This window comes from Schistocerca piceifrons, chromosome X, assembly GCF_021461385.2.
Source record: "Schistocerca piceifrons isolate TAMUIC-IGC-003096 chromosome X, iqSchPice1.1, whole genome shotgun sequence".
Classification (NCBI taxonomy): Eukaryota; Metazoa; Arthropoda; class Insecta; order Orthoptera; family Acrididae; genus Schistocerca; species Schistocerca piceifrons.
The window spans coordinates 196,309,626-196,331,949 of NC_060149.1; the positions used below are offsets into that span (position 1 = coordinate 196,309,626).

The window sequence follows — 22,324 nt, forward strand, 5'->3', positions numbered from 1 at the left end:
TTGGCCGTACCTTTTTGTAACACCCTGTATAAGATGAACATTAACAAAAGCAAAACAAGGATAATGGAATGTTGTCTAGTTAAATCAGGTGATGCTGAGGGAATTAGATTAGGCAATGAGACACTTAAAAGTGTAAACGAGTTTTGCAATTTGGGAATCAAAATAACTGATGGCCAAACAAGGGAGGATAAAAAATTTAGACCAGCAATGGCAAGAAAAGCATTTCTGAAGAGAAATTTGTTAACATCGAGTACAAATTTAAGCGTCAGGAAGTCCTTTCTGAAAGTATTCGTATGGAAGGGAAACATGGAAAATAAACAGTTTAGACAAGGAGAGGAATAGAAGGCTTTGAATTGTGGTCTACAGAAGAATGTTTAAGATTAAATGGTAGACTACTTAACTAATGAGGAGATACTGAACAGAACTGGGGAGAAGAGAAATTTGTGGTACAACTGACTAGAAGAACCGATTGGTTGGTAAGACACGTTCTGTGCCATCAAGGGATCACCAATTTAGTGGTGGAGGGAAGCATGGGATGTAAAAACTGCAGAGGGAGAGCAAGATATGAATACAGTAAGTAGATTAAGGAGGATGTAGGTTGCAGTAGTTACTAGGAGATGAAGAGGCTTGCACAGGATGGAGTACCCTGGAGTACTACATCAAACAAGTCTGGACTGAAGATGAGAACAACAAGCCAGACTACTTTGTCAACGAGTATCTGCAATGAACAGCTCAACATCTTTCATATACCGTAATAACAAAATTGCACTCGAAAACGTACGAGAAAAGCAAATTAGGTATCTGAACAGGGTGATGCCACTGGTGCATTTGAGATTCCCAAACAGCCCACTTTGCTCAATGGTTGTCCAGCAAATACAACTATAATCAAAGCTTTTACTTTTACAAGTTTCATATTATCACTAAGCATATTTTAATAAAAATCAGCATAATTCAGTGGTCCCCAGTAGAATAGCTTACAAAATTCAGTAAAAAATTAGAGCTGCCTTCCATATTGTAACTTTTAAGTATATGTTGGTAATGCCTGTTGCAAGTGGTCATTGAAAGCTGTGGTAGTAGAACACCCAATAAATTAATGAATATTTTAGTTTCCATGGCACGAAAAATATTAAGCATTTAATGTAACCGTAATCTTACACTATGTGCCAGAGAGCAATCAAACAATGCTCTAAGAAAAACATTAGTTTGCAGGGGTAAATACACATGCATATATAATGTAGTTCAATACCGAGTTTCCATTTTCTGTCTTTGCCATTATCTTCGTGTTTGTTATCAATATACCAATATGTACTGCACGATTCTGGATGCAACTAAACAGAAAATGAAACTATCAGTTTCCACACTAACTGACTTCCAGCTAAGCTACAGACCTGTGTCATCAGGATCTAGAGTGAGTATTCACATTTGTTGACTTCATCAATTTGTGACCAAACTCGACTTTCCACCCAACGCAGACCTCTGGCTACTGTATGGATCAGTCTGCCACCACAAACTAGACATATGCCTTTGTGATGAAACAATTAATGTATTATAATATGTTAGCACAGATAGTGTGTAAGTGCCCTGTATCAGCAACAGAAATGCTGGTAAGCAGCAAAAGAAGAAAGTGAAGTCTACACAATTTCAGGAATTTGTGTAATTTTCTCACCACAACCAAGAGCTGTATTTCAGAAAAATCAGTAATTATGTTTCAATATAAACAGTCATTTACACAATATATATTAAAGTCAATATGCAGCGAACACAGAATATCATTGGCTGCCTCCAACTTGACACAGAGAAGCACTGCCAACATCTGCACACATAATGAACAAGTGCAGAGTAAGAGGGTCCTTTGTGAAGTTTAGCCAACAATTCAGACATTCCACTCTCCAACAAGGATTCCAGAATACAACAACTTTCACACCACCATAATCTTCTTCAAAAGCACAAGGCAGTAACGCTTATCAGATTATAGCCCAAAATGTGAAGATAATTTATCCTAATATCACAATATGTAATTAACAATAACGCTAATGCAGTAATTGATATTAGAGCACTCAGCATCTTTAACGAAAGTTTCTCTTATGAGTCAGGTGTCAGCAGAACGATCTTTAGGGTATAACTTACAAGCACAGAATTTCCTTAGCTGCTTTGAACTGATAGCCAGATGGTTGGTTGGTTGGTTGTTTGAGGTTAAAGGGACCAAACAGCAAGGTCATCAGTCCCTTGTTTCAAATAGACTCCATTCTACTAACGGGACATCTCAGTATAGTCAGAAAAATAAAACGGATAAAGGGGAAACGTAAAAGGGCAGTCACGTTGTCATTAGTAAAAACAAATGAGGGAAGTTGGCAAGAGAACGAACCCAACACTATGCTGAAACAGCATAGGCAAGACCACCTGTGACTTAAAAGGTACAACTGCTATAATGCAGAAAGTACGTATGGGAATAGAAAAACTAACCAAGCCTTAAAAAGAAGGGGTAAAAACAGAGTAAAAGGGAAAGAAAAGAGGATTCCGGTCAGGGAGGTGAATCGGGAATCTCTGAACACTGCCTACAGTGGGAGACACCCAAACACTCACCGCCCTGCCCCAACACCAGAGGGAGATTAAAAACTTTAAAACTGAGAATAAAAACCACTCTCCCGGAGGAAACCTAGAACCAGAGAGACCATCCGGGAATCGTCAGCCAACATCAAAGGTAAAGTGTGGGGGAGTCTGTACTTAGCACGCAGAGCCAAAAGAAGGGGGCATTCAACCAAAATGTGGGCCACTGACTGGAAGGCTCCACAACCACATAGCGGGGGTGGCTCATCACGCAAAAGGAAACCATGGGTCAGCCTGGTATGGCCAATGCGGATACGACACAGTGTGGTCGAGTCCTTGCGGGAGAGGCTAAAGGAAGAACGCCATGGGCCTGTATTCACCTTAATGGCACGAAGTTTATTAGACAGTGGAGTAGCTTCCCAAGAATTGGCCCATGACTGTGCAAAGTGGGATTTGATGTGAAGCCGTAAATCCGCTGCAGGAGGGGTTACAGAAAACGGGGGGTAAGTAACTGCTCCCCCAGCCAAACGATCAGCGAGCTCATTACCCGGGATACCCACATGGCCCGGGACCCATAGGAAGTCAATGGAACAAGCAGCACGGTGAAGATCAGCGAGATGGTCATGGATGGCAGAGACCAAGGGATGGCGCGAAAAACACCGGTCAATAGCAAGAAGGCCACTCATCGAGTCCGTACATAACAAAACGCGGTTGTGTTGGGATTGTTTAATAAAGGTAAGGGCCCGGGAAATTGCCATCAATTCCGCAGTAAACACCCCACATGAGGGTGGCAGTAGATGATTTTCCGTTCCAACAAAGGACGTGAAGGCATACCCAACATGATCAGCAGATTTAGAGCCATCAGTGTAAAAAACAACAGCATCCCGAAACTCCCATAAAATTTGGCGGAAAAAGGAACGTAACACCACCGGGGGGGATGGAATCTTTCGGACCGCGGCGGAGATCCATCCGAATTCGAGGCCGAGGAACTAACCAAGGAGGGGTGGAGGGGAGGGAGCGAGGAAGACAGGACAAAGAAGGAAGCCGAAAATCACGGGTAAGAGACGCAAGGCGCAGCCCAACCGGTAAACCCGCTCGAGGGCGGGAGTCAGGCGGGCGACGTCCATGGTCTGGGAATAGGATAGAATAGGAAGGATGAGCGGGAGAAGAACGGATAGTAAGGGCATAAGACACCAGAAGCTGGGACCGCCGAACAGAAAGGGGGGGGGATCCCAGCTTCAACCAGGAGACTATCAACAGGGCTAGTAGGGAAGGCACCGGTGGCCAAACGGATACCACGATGGTGGACTGGATCCAGCACGTGCAGCGTGGAAGGAGCAGCTGAACCATAAACTTGACAACCATAGTCCAAACGTGACAGAACTAGTGCACGATAAAGACGGAGGAGGAGGGAACAGTCCGCACCCCAGGAGGAGTGGGCAAGGAAGCGAAGGACATTGAGTTTACGGAAACATCCTACCTTCAGGAGTCTGATATGGGGCAGCCAAGTGAGCTTGTTGTCGAAAAGAAGACCTAGGAAACGAAACTGTGGAACCACAGGCAATCTTTGTGCAGCGAGATAGAGCTCTGGATCAGGGTGGACCGTAGTACGGCGACAGAAGTGGACCACCCGCGATTTTAAAGGAGAGAATTGAAACCCGTGGGAGAGGGTCCATGCAGAGGCACGCCGTATAGCCACCTGGAGCTGCCGTTCTGCAGATGGCATCGAGGAGGAACTAACCCAAATGCAGAAATCATCCACATACAGGGCAGGGGCGACCAAGGGACCGACAGAGGCTACAAGTCCATCGATAGCAATGAGGAAAAGAAGGACACTCAAGACAGAACCTTGTGGGATGCCCGTCTCCTGGGTCCGTGGAGAACTGAAAGCAGTACCAACTCGAACTCTGAATGACCGATGGATCAGGAACTGGCGGATAAAAATCGGGAGTGGGCCCCGAAGACCCCACTGATGAAGGGTTAGTAAGATGTGATGGCGCCAGGCCGTGTCATAGGCCTTGCGAAGGTCAAAAAACACTGCAACCAAATGGCGGCGCTGGGAAAAAGCCTGCCGAACTGCGGATTCCAAGCGAAGCAAATGATCGATTGGAGATCGTCCCTCTCGAAAGCCACACTGGTAAGGGGACAACAGATCCCGAGATTCGAGGACCCAAGTGAGCCGACGGGCGACCAGCCGTTCAAGTAACTTACAACCAACATTGGTCAAACTAATTGGCCGATAGCTGTCAACAGATAGGGGGTTCTGACCAGGCTTAAGGACAGGAACCACAATGCTATCCCTCCACTGAGAAGGGAAGTCACCCTGGAGCCAGATACGGTTAAACACCCGAAGAAGATGGTGCCGTTGTGGAGCACTGAGATGTTGAAGCAGCTGGTTATGAATGGAATCTGGGCCAGGAGCCGTATCATGAGAAGCAGATAGAGCAGAAAGAAATTCCCATTCAGTGAAAGGTTTGTTGTAAGATTCTGACTCACAAGTGGTGAAACATAAGGTGACAGCTTCAGCCTGCTGTTTTTGATGAAGGAAAGCAGCTGGATAGGAGGCCGACGCTGATGCCACTGCAAAATGGGTCGCAAGATGTTCTGCGAGAACTAATGGGTCCGTACAAATGCCATCTGGGAGGTGAAGGCCTGGGAGGGTGGACTGCCGATGGCAACCTTGGAGAGAGCGAAGTGTAGCCCATACCCGTGACAGAGGGACAGTGGAACCAAGGGAAGAAACGAATCGTTCCCAACATATCCGCTTGCTCTGTTTGATTAAATAACGGGCTTTAGCGCGAAGGCGCTTAAAGGTAGAAAGGCTGGCTACAGATGGGTGCCTCTTAAAGTGTTGCAAAGCTCGACGGCGATCACGGATGGCAATGGCAATGGCCGTACTCCACCACGGGACTTGCCGACGACGAAATTGTCCAGATGAGCGCGGGACAGCAAGGTTAGCAGCGCGAACAATCGCGTCAGACACGTCACGTAGGACGTCATCAATACAACCCGACAAAGAGGGAGAAAACTCGACCTGTGCAGTATATAGAGGCCAATCGGTGCGGTGGAAAGACCAACGAGGTAACCTCTCCATCGGGGAGCGGGAAGGGAGCGTGATAATCAACGGGAAATGGTCACTATCACAAAGGTCGTCGTGTGGCGACCAGTGTAATGAAGGGAGGAGAGAGGGAGAAGAAAGAGAAAGATCAATGGCAGGAAAGGTACCATGACCAGCACTGAAATGAGTAGGGGAGCCATCATTAAGAAGGCACAGGTCGTGGTCTGCAATAAATTGGTCGATAAGAAGACCTTGTCTAGATGGAAAGGCACTGCCCCACAAAGGATGATGAGCATTAAAATCCCCAAGGAGGAGGAAGGGAGGAGGAAGTTGCTGAAGAAGGGTGGTTAAGGCAGCAGGTGTAAGAGTCCTGTCAGGAGGGAGATAAAGATTGCATACTGTGACTGCAGAGTCTAAGTAGACCCTAACAGCAACCGCTTCCAATGTAGTTTGGAGAGGAATCGACGTGCTAGCAATGTCTGTACGGACCAACGTACAAACGCCACCAGAAGCCCGCAAGGGTCCGACCCGATTTCGACAGAAAACACGGAACCCACGGAGGGTCGGTGAGTGAGCATCAGTAAAATGAGATTCCTGGAGAACCACACAAGCTGCGGAGTAGGACGAAAGAAGGGATTTCAATTCCGGAAGGTGACGATAGTAGCCATTACAATTCCATTGGAGAACCACAGAACGATGGTTTAAATGAGGGCTGAACACGCTAAATCCAGTCATACCGCCGGGTCCCCACCCGTCACCGACAAGGAGGGGGCGACATCCATAAACGACAGGTCAGAATCCGGTTGTGAAGCCGGGGAAGGGACCTCCGGTGACACCAGAGGCTCTTTGTCCCGGGACTTATGTTTCTTCTTCTTTTCAGGCTGAGATCGAGGAGGGCTGTGTGGCATAATGGAGCCAGCTGCAGCAAGATCAGGAACAGAAAGAGACCGGGCGACCTGGGGGCCGATAGACCGCGGCTCTCGCGGTCGCCGCGCTGCAGCAGACCTTTGACCTGGAAGGTGCCGGGAAGGGGCATCCCGGGAGAGGCGCCCTTGACCGGCAGACGCCGAAGGAGTGGGACACTTCTCCGGCTGGGGAGGGGGAGCGGCGCCCAGAGGAGAAGGTGTGGGAGCCGCAGGGGAGGGGGGAAGGAGAGGGGTCCGGGACGGGGGTAAGGAAGGGGGAGGGAGGGATGAAGATGTAACCAAGGCGTAACTAGATGTCATGGACACAGGGTGCAATCGTGCATATTTCTTATGGGCCTCTGTGTAGCTTAAACGATCAAGAGACTTATACTCCTGTATCTTTTTTCCTTTCTTATAAACTGGGCAATCTGCTGAACGTGGAGAATGACTACCATGACAATTTACACATACAGGAGGGGGAACACAGGGACTCCCCTCATGGAGTGGACGTCCACAGTCACCACAGAGAGGGTCCTGGGTACAGCGAGAAGACATGTGGCCAAAACGCAAGCACTTAAAACACCGCATAGGAGGTGGGATGTACGGCTTCACATCACAGCGATAGACCATAATCTTAACTTTCTCAGGAAGGGTATCCCCTTCAAAGGCCAGGATAAAGGCACCAGTATCAATACGATTATCTTTAGGACCCTTCTGAACACGCCGAACAAAGTGAACACCCCGCCGTCCGAGATTGTCCCGAAGTTCCTCATCAGTTTGAAGGATGAGGTCTCTGTGAAAAATCACACCTTGTACCATATTTAGAGACTGGTGAGGGGTAATGGACACGGGAATTGTGCCAAGATGGGTACAGGCACGAAGGGCCGCAGATTGGGCAGCCGAAGCAGTTTTTATCAGTAACGAACCCGACCGCATCTTGCTCAGGGAGTCCACTTCGCCGAACTTGTCTTCAATGTGTTCCACAAAGAATAAAGGTTTGACACTGGTGAAAGTATCTCCATCAGTCCTGGTGCAAACTAGATAACGGGGGAAAGGTTTTGCCCCTAGACGACGGGCCTGACCCTCCTCCCAGGGGGTAGCCACGGAAGGGAAGGCCGAAGGGGCAGGAGAAGCAGCACTTGAGGAATCAGTACCACGCAGAGAGACAGCCGCAGAAGAGCGGCCAGAGGTTTGGACCCTTATGCGTTTCATCTGCATAGCGTCCGCCCTGATACCACCCACTCCGATCAGGGGCTCTCCTCACGGGCGCCACCCAGCCACAGCAAGGGCCGTCTGGCACGGCGGCCATTGCCGGGAGTTCCGATGCTCCAGGATGACGAGCAACCACTCCAAGGCATGCATGAGGAGGTCACAGCTCAGGTATCAGAAGTGTGATCCCTGTGTGTTCAGGGGGCTCAACCAAAAGGGTACATAGCGACCCCACCACACGGGCTGGCTACCGTGCTGGCTATGCACCCTAGCATCAGACAACGACGTAGAAGAAAAGGTGGAATATACTAGGAGGGCACACGTCGGAGACACTAGGTAAGGTGCTCTTCCCCAAATGGCTCACACTACGGAAGAGAAATTTTGGAATGGAGGTCAAACCCCAGAGGGGGACCAAGGAATGCCAAAAGGAGGAGATGATTACGCAACAAAGCCAGAGTGTAAAACCAACAGAACCAGGAGGATAGCGGGGGCCAACATAAGCAAGGACACCAATAGAGGGAGAGGAGAGGGCGAGGGGAAAGGGGTATGGAGGGGAAAGGAGGGGAAGGGAAAGGAAATGCAGCCCGGGAGAGAAAGAAGGCTGCAATGGCTCGGGGCCCCGTGCTCGCCACGCACGTATCCACGAAAGAGTTGTGGACCCCCTGGGGGGCTGATAGCCAGAAAGCTGCTTCAAGTACTTACCACTAGTGGGTATTGCTCATCTTTATCATATTGGGGCCATATACCAAACAGCCCAACTTTTTTAGCAAATACAGAAATCCTGCAACCAACTTACATGTAGAAGTGTATGTACTCACACTGAGCACCCAGAAGCTCTACTTCCACAAGTATTCATTGGATTGCAGTTTTGTGCATCTAATTAAACAATTTTTCCACACCCTGATAAAAACACGTCAGTAGTACCATTGGTGGGCTGGCATTATCTGCATGTACCCCATGTAGCTAGCATTATTTCACTATTGTATGAACCATACTGAGTTATTTATAAAATCATTCTATTAGTAGTGGCATTAATTCCATACATTTTTCTGAAATGTTCGTTTTAACATCTTAAAATTTATGTAATTTGTGGCACACTAAATTAATGAATAATGTTTCTATTTTTTGCTTACAATACTTATCCTAAGTAGTTATTTTTTATAGGAAACAGGCTCTCTTAGTTAGTTGGTTGGTCAATTTGGAGGAAGAGACCAAACAGTGAGGGCATCGGTCCCATCAGAGTAGGTAAAGATAGGGAAGGAAGTTTGCTGTGCCCTTCCAAACGAACCATTCTGGCATCTCACGAAACCCTAAGTCTGGATAAGGATATGAGCCGCCATCCTCTTGAATGCGAGTCCAATGTGCTCATCACTGCATCACCTCACTTGATATATTTTTGAAACTTCCTGCCAGATTAAAACCATGTACTGGGCCAAGACTAACTCTGGTCTGCAGGAGAGCTTCTGGTACTGGCGGAATTGAAACTGAGGACGGGTCGTGAGTCGTGCTTGGGTAGTTCAGATGGCAGGGAACTGCCCATGAAAGGCGAAGGTCCTGAGTTCAAGTCTCAGTGCAGCACATGGTTTCACTCTGCCATGAAGTTTCATATCAGCGCACACTCCACTGTAGAGTGAAAATTTCATTCAATATATTTTTATTAACAATGAATACACTTAACTGTAATTTAAAAACTTTATTTTACACGTTTGTGCAGCTGAACTCTTCAAAAACTCTGATAAAGGTTGCACACTTGCATATGTGAGCTTTAGCACAAACCTGCCACGAATCAGTTTCACTGTAATGATACAAGAAGGGATAGTGGTTGTCCTCACCATTAGCATGTCCAGCACTTTGTGGAACGCAAGGCAGAGGCTCACAAAGTTAAACAGGCCAGTATGGGGAGAAGCTGGGGAGTTCAAAGTCAGGTTTGCTCCCTAGCACAAAGCACAGCACTTGGTGCAAATACAGAGGAGTAGGAAGAAGAGTATTTGTGAGAGGAAATGTGGTCGAGAGTAGTGATGACTGAAAAAAGTTTACCCTTTGCGTTAAAGAGTGAAAAGTAGTATATTGTACATCTCAGGGTTTGTTTTATTTTGTTTTGCTTGAGGGCACAAAAACAACTGGGGTAAGTCAAAACTATAGAACACAAAGACAAAGAAGTTAAAAAACAACTATATGACAGCGGCAACTGACATAATAGGAGACAGCTAAAAACAGGCATGTGGAAAAACAGCTAAAAAATACACCATATAGAAACAGAGGTCCAAAACTAAAAATTAAACGGCCATCGCCATTGGCTTTGGTGGATAAAAAGTAAGATGCGGTCAACAGCCCGTGCATCATTTGCTAAAACGGGTGCTAACTCAGAACACAAACCCAAACGGGAACTTAAAAGGTTGAAAAATGGACATTCCATCAGGAAGTGTCAGGCAGTTAAAACTTGGATGCAATGTCAACAAATTGGTGGGGTAGCACCACTTAGCAAATTATGATAGCTAAAAAGCCAGTGCCCAATATGAAGCTGAATTAAAATAACCTCTTCCTGGCAGGTGGGCCGACAGGAGATCCCCCAAGTCACTGGGAGAGGCTTAATAAGCCAGAGCTTATACTGGTGAAGGAAGGACCATTGGCAATGCCAAAGGGACACCACCTCCTGACAGACGGCAACACAGACATTGGAGGAACATAGGTAATCACGGGCTGAGGTACTAGGACAGCAGCTTTGGCAGCAGCGTCAGCAGGCTTATTTCCTGGCAGACCGACATGAGCAAGAGCCCACAGAAACATCACACTGTCTCTACCAATAGTGAGCAGTTGACAGTTTTCGTGGACCCCTGCACTGAGGGATGGGTGGTGTACAGTGCACAGAGACTTTGAAGGGTGCTGAGTGAGTCTGAACAGAGGACACAATTGAAAAGGCTATGTCACCGGACACTTTTCCATGGCCTGATACAGGGTGAAGAGCTCAGCTGTAAATACCGAGAAGTGTGCCGGAAGCCCATATCGAAAGTCATGGGTGCCAATGACAAAGGCACACCCGACCTCACAGTCAGTCCAAGAGCCCTCAGTGTATACAAAGGTACTATCGTGAAGTTCCATGTGAAAGTCGTGAAACTGAAGGCGGTAGGCTGAGGCTGGAGTAGTGTCCTTGGTAAGTGAATGAAGGCCAAGGTTAACATGGGCCGCTTCACGAAGCCAAGGCGGTGAAGGGTTCACACACACCAGGAAAGGTGCAGGTAGCGTGTAGTTAAGCTGCCATAGTAACTGGCGAAAGCAGACTCCAGGAGGTGACAGATAAGAAGGACGAGCCCCATACTGACACAATGGTCCATACTGTTGTGACTGCATAAGAGGGATGGGCATGCAGACACAAACAAAGCACCCATAGTCAAGTTTCGAACTGACAAGGGACTGGTACAAACGGAGGAGGGTGGTTCGATCGGCACCCCAAGAAGTACCATTGATGACACATAGGATATTGAAGAACTGCGTACAGCAGGCTGCCACGTAAGATACACGGGAGGACCAAAAGAGTTCCCTATCGAGCAAGAGCCCAATGAATTTCACAGTTTCAACGAACAGAAGGGCAACACGCCCAAGATGTAAAGATGGTAGGAGAAACAACTTGCATCACGAGAAATTAATACAGATGGTTTTGTCAGTGAAAAAGTGAAAGCCATTGTCGATGCTCTAGGAGTAAAGACGATCGAGACACCACTGCAGATGCCGCTCAGTGAGACTGGTCCATGGAGAACTGCAATAGGTGGCAAAATCAACAAAAAGGGAGCTGGAGATGCCCACTGAGAGACAGGCCATGGTAGGGTTAATGGTGATAGCAAAGAGGACGACACTCAGGACGGAAACCTGAGGCGCACCTTTTTCCTGGATAAATATGTCCAGCAAGGCAGAACCCACACGCACCATGAAAACTATCTTTTAAAAACGCCTGAAGGAAACAGGACAGGCGGCCACAGAAGCCTCACGTGTAAGGAATATGGAGGATATCAGTTCTCCGGCAGGTGCCATATGCCTTCTCCAAATCGAAAAACACGGCCACAATCTGTGATTTCCACAGAAACCATTCATGACATGGGCAGACAAAGTAACGAGATGGTCAACCGCAAAACGCCACGGTCAAAATCCACACTGTGCATTAATCAGTAAACTTTGACAATCGAGCCACCACACCAGCAAGGCATGAATCACGTTTCATCACCTCGCAAATGCAGCTGGTAAGAGAGATGGGGCAGTAGCTAGAAGGAAGGTATATGTCCTTACTGGGTTTAGGTGTGGGTATGACGGTGGCTTCATGCCAACATCCAGGAAATGTGCCATCTGCTCAGATGCAAGAGAAAGGTGCTGCAACATTTGAATGCGGATGGCGTCTGACCCTGGGGCAGAGGATTGGGATTAACTGAAAGCATGATCGAGATCCCTAATAGTAAAGGCGGCATTGTAGCACTCGCGATTCCGAGAAGAGGAGGGTATCGTCCAAGCCTCCTACACTCATTTCCGATGGAGGAAGGCAGAGCAATAGTGGGAAGAGCCCAAAATTGTCACAAAATGGCAGCCCAAAGCGAGTGAGATAGCAATAGGGTCCATGATAACATCGGCTGCTACTGTGAGGCCGCAACTGGGGGAATGGATCTTGGTCCCAGAGAGCTGTTTGAGATTCACCCACATGACAGAGGAAGGGGTGGAACTACTAAAAGATCTAGTGAATGAAATCCAGCTAGCTCTTCTACTATCCCAAAGAACACAACTACACTTGCACGCATCTGTTTATAATGAATGCAGTTTGGTATCGTAGGACGATTGTTAAAAATGCGGAGAGCATGTCACTATGCGTGAATTGCATTGTGGTATGTCTCAATCAACCAACGGACGGGGACACAACATGGTAAAGAAGTGCGAGGAATGGAATGTTCTGCAGTAGTAAGGATAACATTGGTGACATAATCCACTTGGTCCTCACAACTGGGGAAATCTTTCTTTGAAGGTCGCCAGGGAGGAGTAAAGCTGCCAGTCAGCCTTAGTAAGCTACCATTTTGGTGTGCACACAGATTGGATAGGAGTCCTCACAGAGAGAGCACATGGGAAATGGTCGCTCAAGTAGGTGTCAGAAAGAACGGACCACTCAAGGCAATGGGTAAGCTGGGCAGTGCAGAAGGATAAGTCCAAATGGGAATTGGTGTGCGAGGAGTCAGAAAGGAAAGTGGGTGCTCCATTGTTAAGGCAGAAGAGGTTAAGTTGGATAAGGGATAAGGTCAGCCAAGAGGGCACCTCTCTGACAGGCCCTGGGAGAACCCCAAAGGGGATAATGCACATTAAAGTCACCGAGTAGCAAAAATGGGGGAGGTACCTGCCCAATAAGCTGAAGGAAGTCTGCCCTGGTGACATCGAATGATGGAGGTACATAAATGGTACAGAGGGAAAAAGTCAGGTGGGGAAGGAGAACATGAACTGAAACAGCTTGAAGATGGGTAGTTAGGGAGATGGGTTGACTGAGTGTCGTCCTGTATGAGCAGCGTAACACCCCCATGAGATAGAATGCTGATCTCAGGGGGAATGTCAAAACGGATCAGTAAGTAATGTGAAAGCTTAAAGTGGCCATGAGGGTGCAAGTTCGTATCCTGAAGGCAGAGTACAAGGGATCCTGCAATGCTAAAAGCAGCCGTAAATCCTATTTGTGGGATCAAAGGCCCCAAACGTTCCATTGGATGACAGTCATGAGGAGGAAGAGATGTAAGGGTGTCAACTCAGCGGCCGCCAAGTGACAGCCGATGGAGAGTCGCTACTACAGGGTACAAAAGCTGGAGGATTCTGCTCCATGGGGTCCACAGAAACATTGGCATACGTGTGCGGACGGTCTGTGGAGTCAGACACTGAAAAACGGTTGATTGTGAGACCCAGCGATACAGAGGCCGGCCAGACTAGGGTACCACGTTGTGACACTGTCTAAGGACATACGAGCTGGCGAAGGAGAAGATCGTTTGCCTTTGGTTGACTCTTTGAGCCCTTCTGGTTAGAGGAAGACTAAGGTGATGATTGGCTGGAGGGATGGAGGAAGTCTTCACGGGAGTACTCCCGTTCTTTCCAGACTACCGGTCATGTGGCTGGTGGCCTTGCCCCTTGAGGTGAAAGTTTGATGGCTTGTTGCACAGCTGGACGAGGGGGGGGGATGGCAATTTCACAACCTCAAATACGAATTGGAGGTTGCACTAAGGAGGAATCAACCTTTTTCATTACACGATGGATGACAGTGACACCCTGATCAGAGAGGTAATATTGGATTTCAGCATCAGTTGGACCGTCGAGTAGCCTGGTCTAAATTACAACACGGGAAGAATTCAAAGTTCTATGGGCCTCGACATGAACAGAGTAACTGTGGAGAAGCGAGGCAGCAAGCAGTTGTTGTGCTTGAGAATCTGAAGTGGTCTCCAAAAGCAAAGTGCCATTCTGTAAACAAGAGTAGGATTTCACAAGACCAGCAATTGCATCAACACCTTTCTGAATAATGAACAGATTTACTGTGGCAAAGGACTGACCGTCTTCAGTACATGAGGCCTCAAGGAACCGTGGTGCAGTGGGAAGGGTCTGTCTATCATTAGCCTCATTACGTTTATGTTTAGTAGATGTTGAGTGGGAAGATGACTGACTCATCATGAGGAAATCACCATGATTGCTAGTGTCTCCAATGGTGCGCTCCTTCCAACTGGGGGTCCCCTTCACAAGGGGGCGCACCCACCTTAGGTGATTGTTCACACCTCAGGTCACACCTCTCTGACACCTAACAGAGGAACCAATTGCCAATTTGGGAAGGTTGCAGCTCCGGCAATCACCCCTCCCTGGGGCTGGTCTGTATCAGAGGGGAACGCACGAACGCTACCTGTCAACCAGGGCCTGGGAATTATGCGTTACCTAGTCACCTGTTACATGGCAGACATGTGGGCTGGTCTTCAGGAGCACACAAGGAGAAAGAAGAAAAAGAGGAACCTCAAACACCGAAGTGGAGGAATGAGAGGAGGGGGTAGTGAAGGAAGGAAATGGTAGCGAAAAACAAAGATATGACTGTTCTTATGTCAGAGACAGACAATGCAGAACATTCTCTAAAACATCCTAGACATGTTCTTCAAGAGAGAGAAAAAGACTAGCAAGAGGATAGACATGCAGCACGGAAGGGGAAAAATGCTGCAAAGGCTGGGGCCTTGTGGTAGCCAAGCACGAACCCGTCAAAGAGTTGCGAGCCCCTGCCATCAGACAAAAGTGTGTTTAATAAATACAAGATAAAACACAGAGATAATAATATAGAATTTACTAAAATAAAACTGATTGTGATTTTGTTCTTGGCAGTCAGTGTAGATTGCTGCACTCCAACTTGTTTTAAGGTAAAAGCAATCAAAGCACCTTTCAGCAACACAGTGCGCCATATTACAGCACTATAATTTATAAGAAATGATTAACTCTTGCAGTAATGTACTGAACTAATGTGGCAACAGTCCCAACATCAACCCAATTTATAACTTTTAATCCAAGTTGAAAATTTCAGAAACAAGAGGGCACTGCTGAGGGCCATTGTTGTTTCAAGGGTCCAAGTGATCAAACCAGATTATCTTCTACATTTCGAATACTCATATCCATACAGAATAGAGACAGTGATTAAATCTGAAGGATATCCCACAAAACATTTGACAAACACCGCAATTACTTCCACACCAAGCAATTTTTATCATTCTAAAACATTAGGTTCTAAGTATTCTGTTCAATTCTTTTATTAAACAGCAGAGATGATGATATGTTTCCTGAAAACTGTAATAAATTGTAATGTAATTCAATTAAAATAACTCCCTGAATGGATTATTCAAAAATCTCTACAAAGTGTCCAGATTAATGCCGCATCTGTATAGTCTAGCAGAGCACTCATCTTTGAGTTAAATTTGGAAAAAAGACACAAAATGAACAGATAAAAATTATTTTCTGCCATACAATTTACCCTTTTCTTGGCTGGAAAATCTGTCATAAACAGGCCTCCTCACCCCCCCCCCCCCCTACAATCTGACTTACAAATGCAAAAACTGATTAATTTAGCAGCTTAAATTGTTTCTGAAAGAGATGTGAAGACTACACCTATACATTATACTTTTTGACAATACTTTATGTCAGAAGTACAATACCACCAGAGCAACATTTCTCACAAGAATATCATTGCACTACGCAACTTTGTTACCGCCATACAATCAGTAAAAATCGGACATACAATCAGTAAGATACACATACGATTTGTTTAGCTTCAATGCTAGCACCCATCCCAATGCAAGAGAGATCCACAGGCTTGTTAACTGGACATTAATCATTCTTGTATAGACATAATCCAGATCACTTCAGGCAGTCTCTTAGGTTACTGAATTTAGCATACATTAAAATTCAGGAGTAAGAAGGAAACGTGTAATTTTTTTTTGTTTTCTCCAAGAAAATTCCTGCCCCGAGACACAGGCCTCCAAAGATGACACTGCAAACACCATTTTTAAGATGCAAATTTCTGAAAAAATTTTGAAATATATTTCTGTAATAGTTCTAGATATTTTGTTACAGGTTTTTTTTATTTGAAAGAATTGCTTTATGATTACAATGGTATCCTCTGTTTGGACATATCTGTTAAAGTTCTTTTACTTTCACCTTTCGAATTTTTTTATAATTTACAGAAAAAAATTGTTTTTTCAAAAATTCCAATCCAGAAAATTTAGATTTTTGCTGTTGATTGGTACCATGTAGTACTAAATTCTTTGTAAACTTTGTAAAGGAGAGCTTCCATTTTTATGTTGGACAAGTTTTACTTTAAAAAATCTTGTTTTTTTCTGAAGTTTTCTCTTACTAATTTCTTTGTTGCAATGTTGATTTCTATTATCTCTGTTACAGTTATTTCTTTTCACTTTCTTTGTTGTAGTTTCTCGTCAGTTTCCTTGTCGTGGTTGCTCATTGCAGGTTTCTGTATTGAGACCATAGAGTGAGTTCTGTGTTTTTGTGAGGAATCGACCGGCTGATCCATGCAATATATGTAACTCCCTGAATGGATTATTCAAAAATCTTCACAAAGTGTCCAGATTAGTGCTGCATCCATATAGTCAAGCACTAACTTGCTCTCATCTTTGAATTATATACCATTTGAAGACTCTGTTTCAAAGTGAAGATGTTTCCAGTGATGACTTATGTTCTAAATGTTTCGACAGAATAACAACAATGATAGTATCTGAACAAGGTGAAGCCTTCCATGGTGTAGATGATGCAGATTTTGCATTAATAGAGGAAGAATTAAATACTCTGAATTAGTAAACTACGGAGAGAGGTGTTGGTCCTGTTAAGAAACCGCGGTCAGTGAAGTCGAGACATAAGCTCTATGCATCAAGAAAGCTATGGATGAATACACTACAGCAAAACGTATGACACTCTTCAAAGTAGAAATTCCATCTTAGAAGAAAATGAATCTAAGCACTCTTGCAAGGATTTTATCACAAATAAAAATTCAGCTATTGAATATTGTGCATCATAAAATGAAAAGGTGTAAGTTTTAACTATTACTCCAGAGACATTTTCAAAGAAACCAATTTTGAGCCATGTTCCACCAGTATCAAAGTACATGGTAGACAAATCAAGAAATGTGAAGTCTAATAGGAGTCTTTGCATGACCAGATCCCTATTACAGTCATTATGTAGAAGCAGCTGAAGTTCAAATAGTGCAGTCATTTTATGTGGAAGATTAATGGGACTGTTCTCACCAGAGTGCCAACAAAAAAAGGCACTATAACAGTTGAAGGTCAAAAAGTTGTGACTGTGAAGAGGTACACGACTTGCAGTATTAAAGAAGCTACTGCAATTTATAAGAGCAACTATACAACTTCACATATTGGAAGATCAAAATTTTATGCACTACGACCTAAGTGCGTAGTTCCACACCCACCAAGAGAGGTCTGTTTATACATGTACTGCGTGAATTTTGAACTTTGTGTGGTAGCTTTGAAGAACTTACTGGAGCATAATACATGTGACACCTTGGTTGGGCATGTGAAGTCATTAGTAGTCTGTGACAAAGCGAGAGACTTGTTTGTTTCAAGAATATGGTGACTGCCCTGGAAAGGGAGGACTGTCTTTAGACACTTGACCTGGAGGACATATCAAATAACTCTGCAGGAATTACATATATGACAAGGCAGAAAAATAAACTAATTAAGAAAACTGTTGTGTTTGACAGTTTCACTGATGAACTTGGTAAAAGGTCAATAAAAGCAGTAACACACCAGCATCTGAAGAAATTGCAACAACACTGCAGAAGTGAAAGGGTGTGTATAGGCTGAAAAACAATGTTTAGTGCTTCACTGTGATTTTGTTGAGAACTGGTCTAATTCTCCCACAAGAAGTACAAGGGTATCATTGGAGTAATGACCAGATTTCAATGTTTACAGGAGTGATATTTTCAAAACAAGATCACAAGTGTTACAGTGACAAGTGATGGCACAGGATATGACACCACATGCTTTGTGAGCAATTCGAAAAATTCTTCAACTGCAAACAGGCTGAGATGATCATTATTTCTGACAACTGGTCACAGGAAGGGGTTTTGTGATGGTGTAGGAGGCCTTCTGAAGCAGCATGCTACAAAACAATCTTTCAAGACCGAATACAGCTGTGATTCGGAATGCTGAGGATTTTAAGGAAGGCATCACTCCATATCAAAGGAAAATACTGAAACAGTGGAACACATTTTTTGTTCATTGACGGGCTAATTTCAGGTCAACAGAAGCATCCGATCCCACGCATCGGCTTTGACCCATGATGTAAGGGTGTTGTGGTGAGTGACGTCATGACGGTGTGGATTTTGGTTTGTGAGAAGTTCTATAAACTGAAACCTATAAGTCTTTGGACTTTCCACATGGATTTTGGAACCATTTAAAATGCTTGAAAAAATGGGTCTCTTACTCATCTTTCAAAACTAAAATTATGTAAAATAAGGCTAGGTTTTGATTTTTGCGAGTCTGTTATGTGATAATAAAACAGGTTTTATGTATAGCAACAATTTCAATTGTTTATAAATTCTGTTCAACCTAAAAGTCGAAGCTCTCCTTTTCAGGGAATGTAGAACTATGTCTTACTAATCAAGAGGGGAAAAAAATCAATACTTTATAGATTGAAACTTTTGAAAAATCCAATAAATTATATAAAAAAGTTGAGAATGCTGTAGTAAAAGAACTTCGACAAGTATGTCCAAATGGAGGATTTCTTTATAATCATAAAGCAATTATATTTCAAATAAAAACCCCAACAAAATATCTACAACTGCTTCATAGATACAGCACATCTATTTTTTTCCAAAATTCGCATCTTCAATATGTTATGCGCAGTGTCATCTTTTGAGCACTGTATCTCTGAGCAGAAATTTATATGGAAAAAAAAGTGTTCCTTAATTAGTCCATTTTAACATATGCTACATAAAATAACATCTGAGACTACGAAGGTAAGATTTTTTTCCTAGCCTGCCTGAATTGATATAGGCTATGCTATGCTTATACGGAAACTAGAGATCTGTATTTACCACCTACAACTTAGTTTTACATAGAAGCCATGGAAAGTTCAATCTCAACAGCCAAATACCATAAACTTTGGAATATTATCGAGTTTTTACTGAATAAGGACAAACGTCTGCAAAATGTATTAACGAAAATTTTGGGAACATTACTAAACGCTTAACCTATACGCTGTGGATGCAGATTTCAATGTCTCTTTCGTTGAATGTCTACACTGTGACTGCACAAATCGTAACGGAAGCTGACAGACTGATCCGTAGCGCAGCCTGAGGTCTATGTTGGATTGGTAGGTGACAATCAGGAAGAGGGTTGGCGAAGCCAACAAACGTGAACGCAGAAAATCTTGTAGCGGTAACAAATTAAGCAGTAGCGAAACTTAATGTTTACATCCGCATCGTATTAAAAATTGCAAGGAGGAAAAAAAAGGGGGAGGGGTCTCGTTACGTTTAACTTTTACCAAAAAGTATGCTAAGTATGCTGTTCAACACTTCGATTTGGAAAAAAAATAGTCCGAATCACTAGCCCACGGACCGGCGTGACTAACCTTAACTCATGACACCGACAGTGCTTAAGTAACACTTACAGTGACACGCTACATAACCAACAAAGAAACATGACAACACAATGTATTTTCAAATTCAGCCACATGACATACAAGAACCACCTTCCATGCAATACTGAGTTCAGAAAAACTCACTTTACTAATCTCATGATCCCATTGAATAACTTCAAGATATTGATTGCAAGGATCTCCATACGAACATCTCTCTTGCGTACTGCAGTTTGAGAACACAAAATGCCAGAGATGCGGCTATGGCGCCAGTAGCGTGCAGTAGACCCATGGTGGTCGAAGATTAAAATCAAGTCAGAACGGAGTAAATAGCGTGCTTTATTGTCGCTTCTCCGTCTAGATTTCCAAGAACACACATACACACATATATATATCTTGCACACTTGACACGTTCCATATCATAACGGCTAACGTACCGTGCGACTGATCAATGGAACACGCAACCAACCAACTCCCCGGTAAGCAGCCTGTTAAACTATATTCTTGAAATAGGGCGAGAAACGTGTTGTACGAACCCAGAATAACGCTTAACCGGAGAATAAACTCAGGATAACGTAACCGGCAACTTCTGGCCGGTTAGCGTGCTTAACCGGAAAAAGTTTTCAAAATGGCAGGAATAGTGACACATGCAGACAGCATTGTTTTTACCAGTCTGCCCAGCTTCCAACGTCCGACAACTGTAATAGAGGTAGCCACCCAAACACACAATGTCTGGACATTGTTTCACCTTGGTTTCGCCACTCACCACAGCCCTTCTGTAGAACGAGGAGTAGGAAATGTGCAGCACACTTCAACCGAGGCGAAAAAGCCTAAGAATATACAAAATGTTACGAAGCGGAAGCTGCTACTGCTAGGCAGTAGCCTGGGGTGAGGTGTAGGCCATCAGTTACAGGAAAGTTTAGGGGAAGTGTAGCAGGCCGCCAGTATCTTCAAGCCAAATGCATGGCTAAGTCATGTGATACAGGACTTAGGGTGTTTATGCATGGAATTACAAAAGAGGACCATATAGTGATAGTGGGTGGGGTAGGGAACAGTTTGGACAGGGATGGGGCATGTGACATAGGTGGTGACCTGGACAAGATAGCTTCCCTGACCCATGGCACCAACGAACACTTTGTTGAGCTGTTCCAGCGTCATGATCGACCATACCTTGACGGAGTTGTGAGGCGAATCAATGTGGGGTTAGGGATGGCTCTGTGGGCAGCCAACTTTGCTCATGTTTCTCTGGTGTCCGCCGGGCTATCAACATGTGGGGTTTCACTAGGCATGGCCTACACCTAAACAGGAATGGGAAGGGAAGATTGGTACAGCTGATTCGTGAAAGTATAGGGGGTGGATTTCGGGCCACACACCGTCAAATACCTGTTGTCATATGTAGGAGAAGTAGGTCTTTTTTTTAGGATAAATCCAGACAACAGGTTCTCCTGCCTAAAGAGTGTCTCCAGCAGTTTAAAAAATACTGAAACAACCACTCACCACACAGATTTTAACACTTCAAATATCACACACACCAGATGTCACAAAGAAAAACAAACCATTGGAAAGAGTAACATGGGGCATTTCACAGACTTAACAATCCTCCATCAAAACATGCAATCAGTGAAAAATATAATGCAACTATTACAAGTTGAGATCCAATCTTTGAACTGCACAGTAGTTTGTATTACTGAGCACTGGTGTAGAGACACAGAAATCCAACATGTAGTATTAGAATTGTATGAAATGGCAAACTCATACAGCAGAGATGCTTCAAGGGGTGGAGCTTCATGCATTTATATCAGAAAAGGAACACATTTCAAATCAAGACATGGCCTCAGCACAGTAAGTGAAGACAGACACTTTGAAATATCAGCTATTGAGTTAACAGGGTTTGATATCACCAAGAAATTAATCATTTTGTGTGTGTATAGATCTCCCAGTGGTAGTGTGGACACATTTTCAATAAATTAACAGAAGTTCTACATAAAGTCTCAAGTACAAAGGTCAGAATAATTCTTTGTGGTAACATTAACATCAACACTAATATCATAAATGAATCCAGCACCACCCTCATAAATATCCTTCAAAGTTTTGGCATGTCCCTATTGGTCAATAGTGCAACAAGGGTTACTGCAATGACTTAATCAGTAATTGACCATGTGACCACAAACAAACAGGGAAAAATGTGATGTAGCTGTAAAAGGTCTCAGACTATCAGACTATCTCTGTGTAATAAGAACAGGAAAATCAGGCATCGAATCATTCACTAAACTACAAGCGTACAAACGACATCTATCAGAAATCAAAATAAAAGATTTTTCAAAAGAACTAGCAAGACAAAGCTGGGATGACATGTATAAGGAAACCATTGTGAATAAGAAATTCTCTAAATTCTCCACATTATTTAAATTGAACTTTGAAAAGGCATTTCCAAAAGTATGCATGTCTGTATCACCATCATACAAAAACAGATGGATAA

The 22,324-nt window shown here is 44.4% G+C and overlaps 1 long non-coding RNA gene across 2 annotated transcripts in view; it reads right to left on the reverse strand.

The window, feature by feature from the left end:
* The window catches only part of LOC124722043, a 64,232-nt gene extending 44,113 nt beyond the window's left edge, over positions 1–20,119 (reverse strand). The window contains exon 1 of one of the 2 annotated variants that reach the window (XR_007006435.1): positions 19,993–20,119. This is a non-coding gene — a long non-coding RNA (uncharacterized LOC124722043). Of the gene's footprint in view, positions 1–19,839; positions 19,970–19,992 lie in introns of those variants that run through there. The other variant, XR_007006434.1, reaches the window with a different exon arrangement.
* Between the last annotated feature and the right edge of the window lie 2,205 nt (positions 20,120–22,324).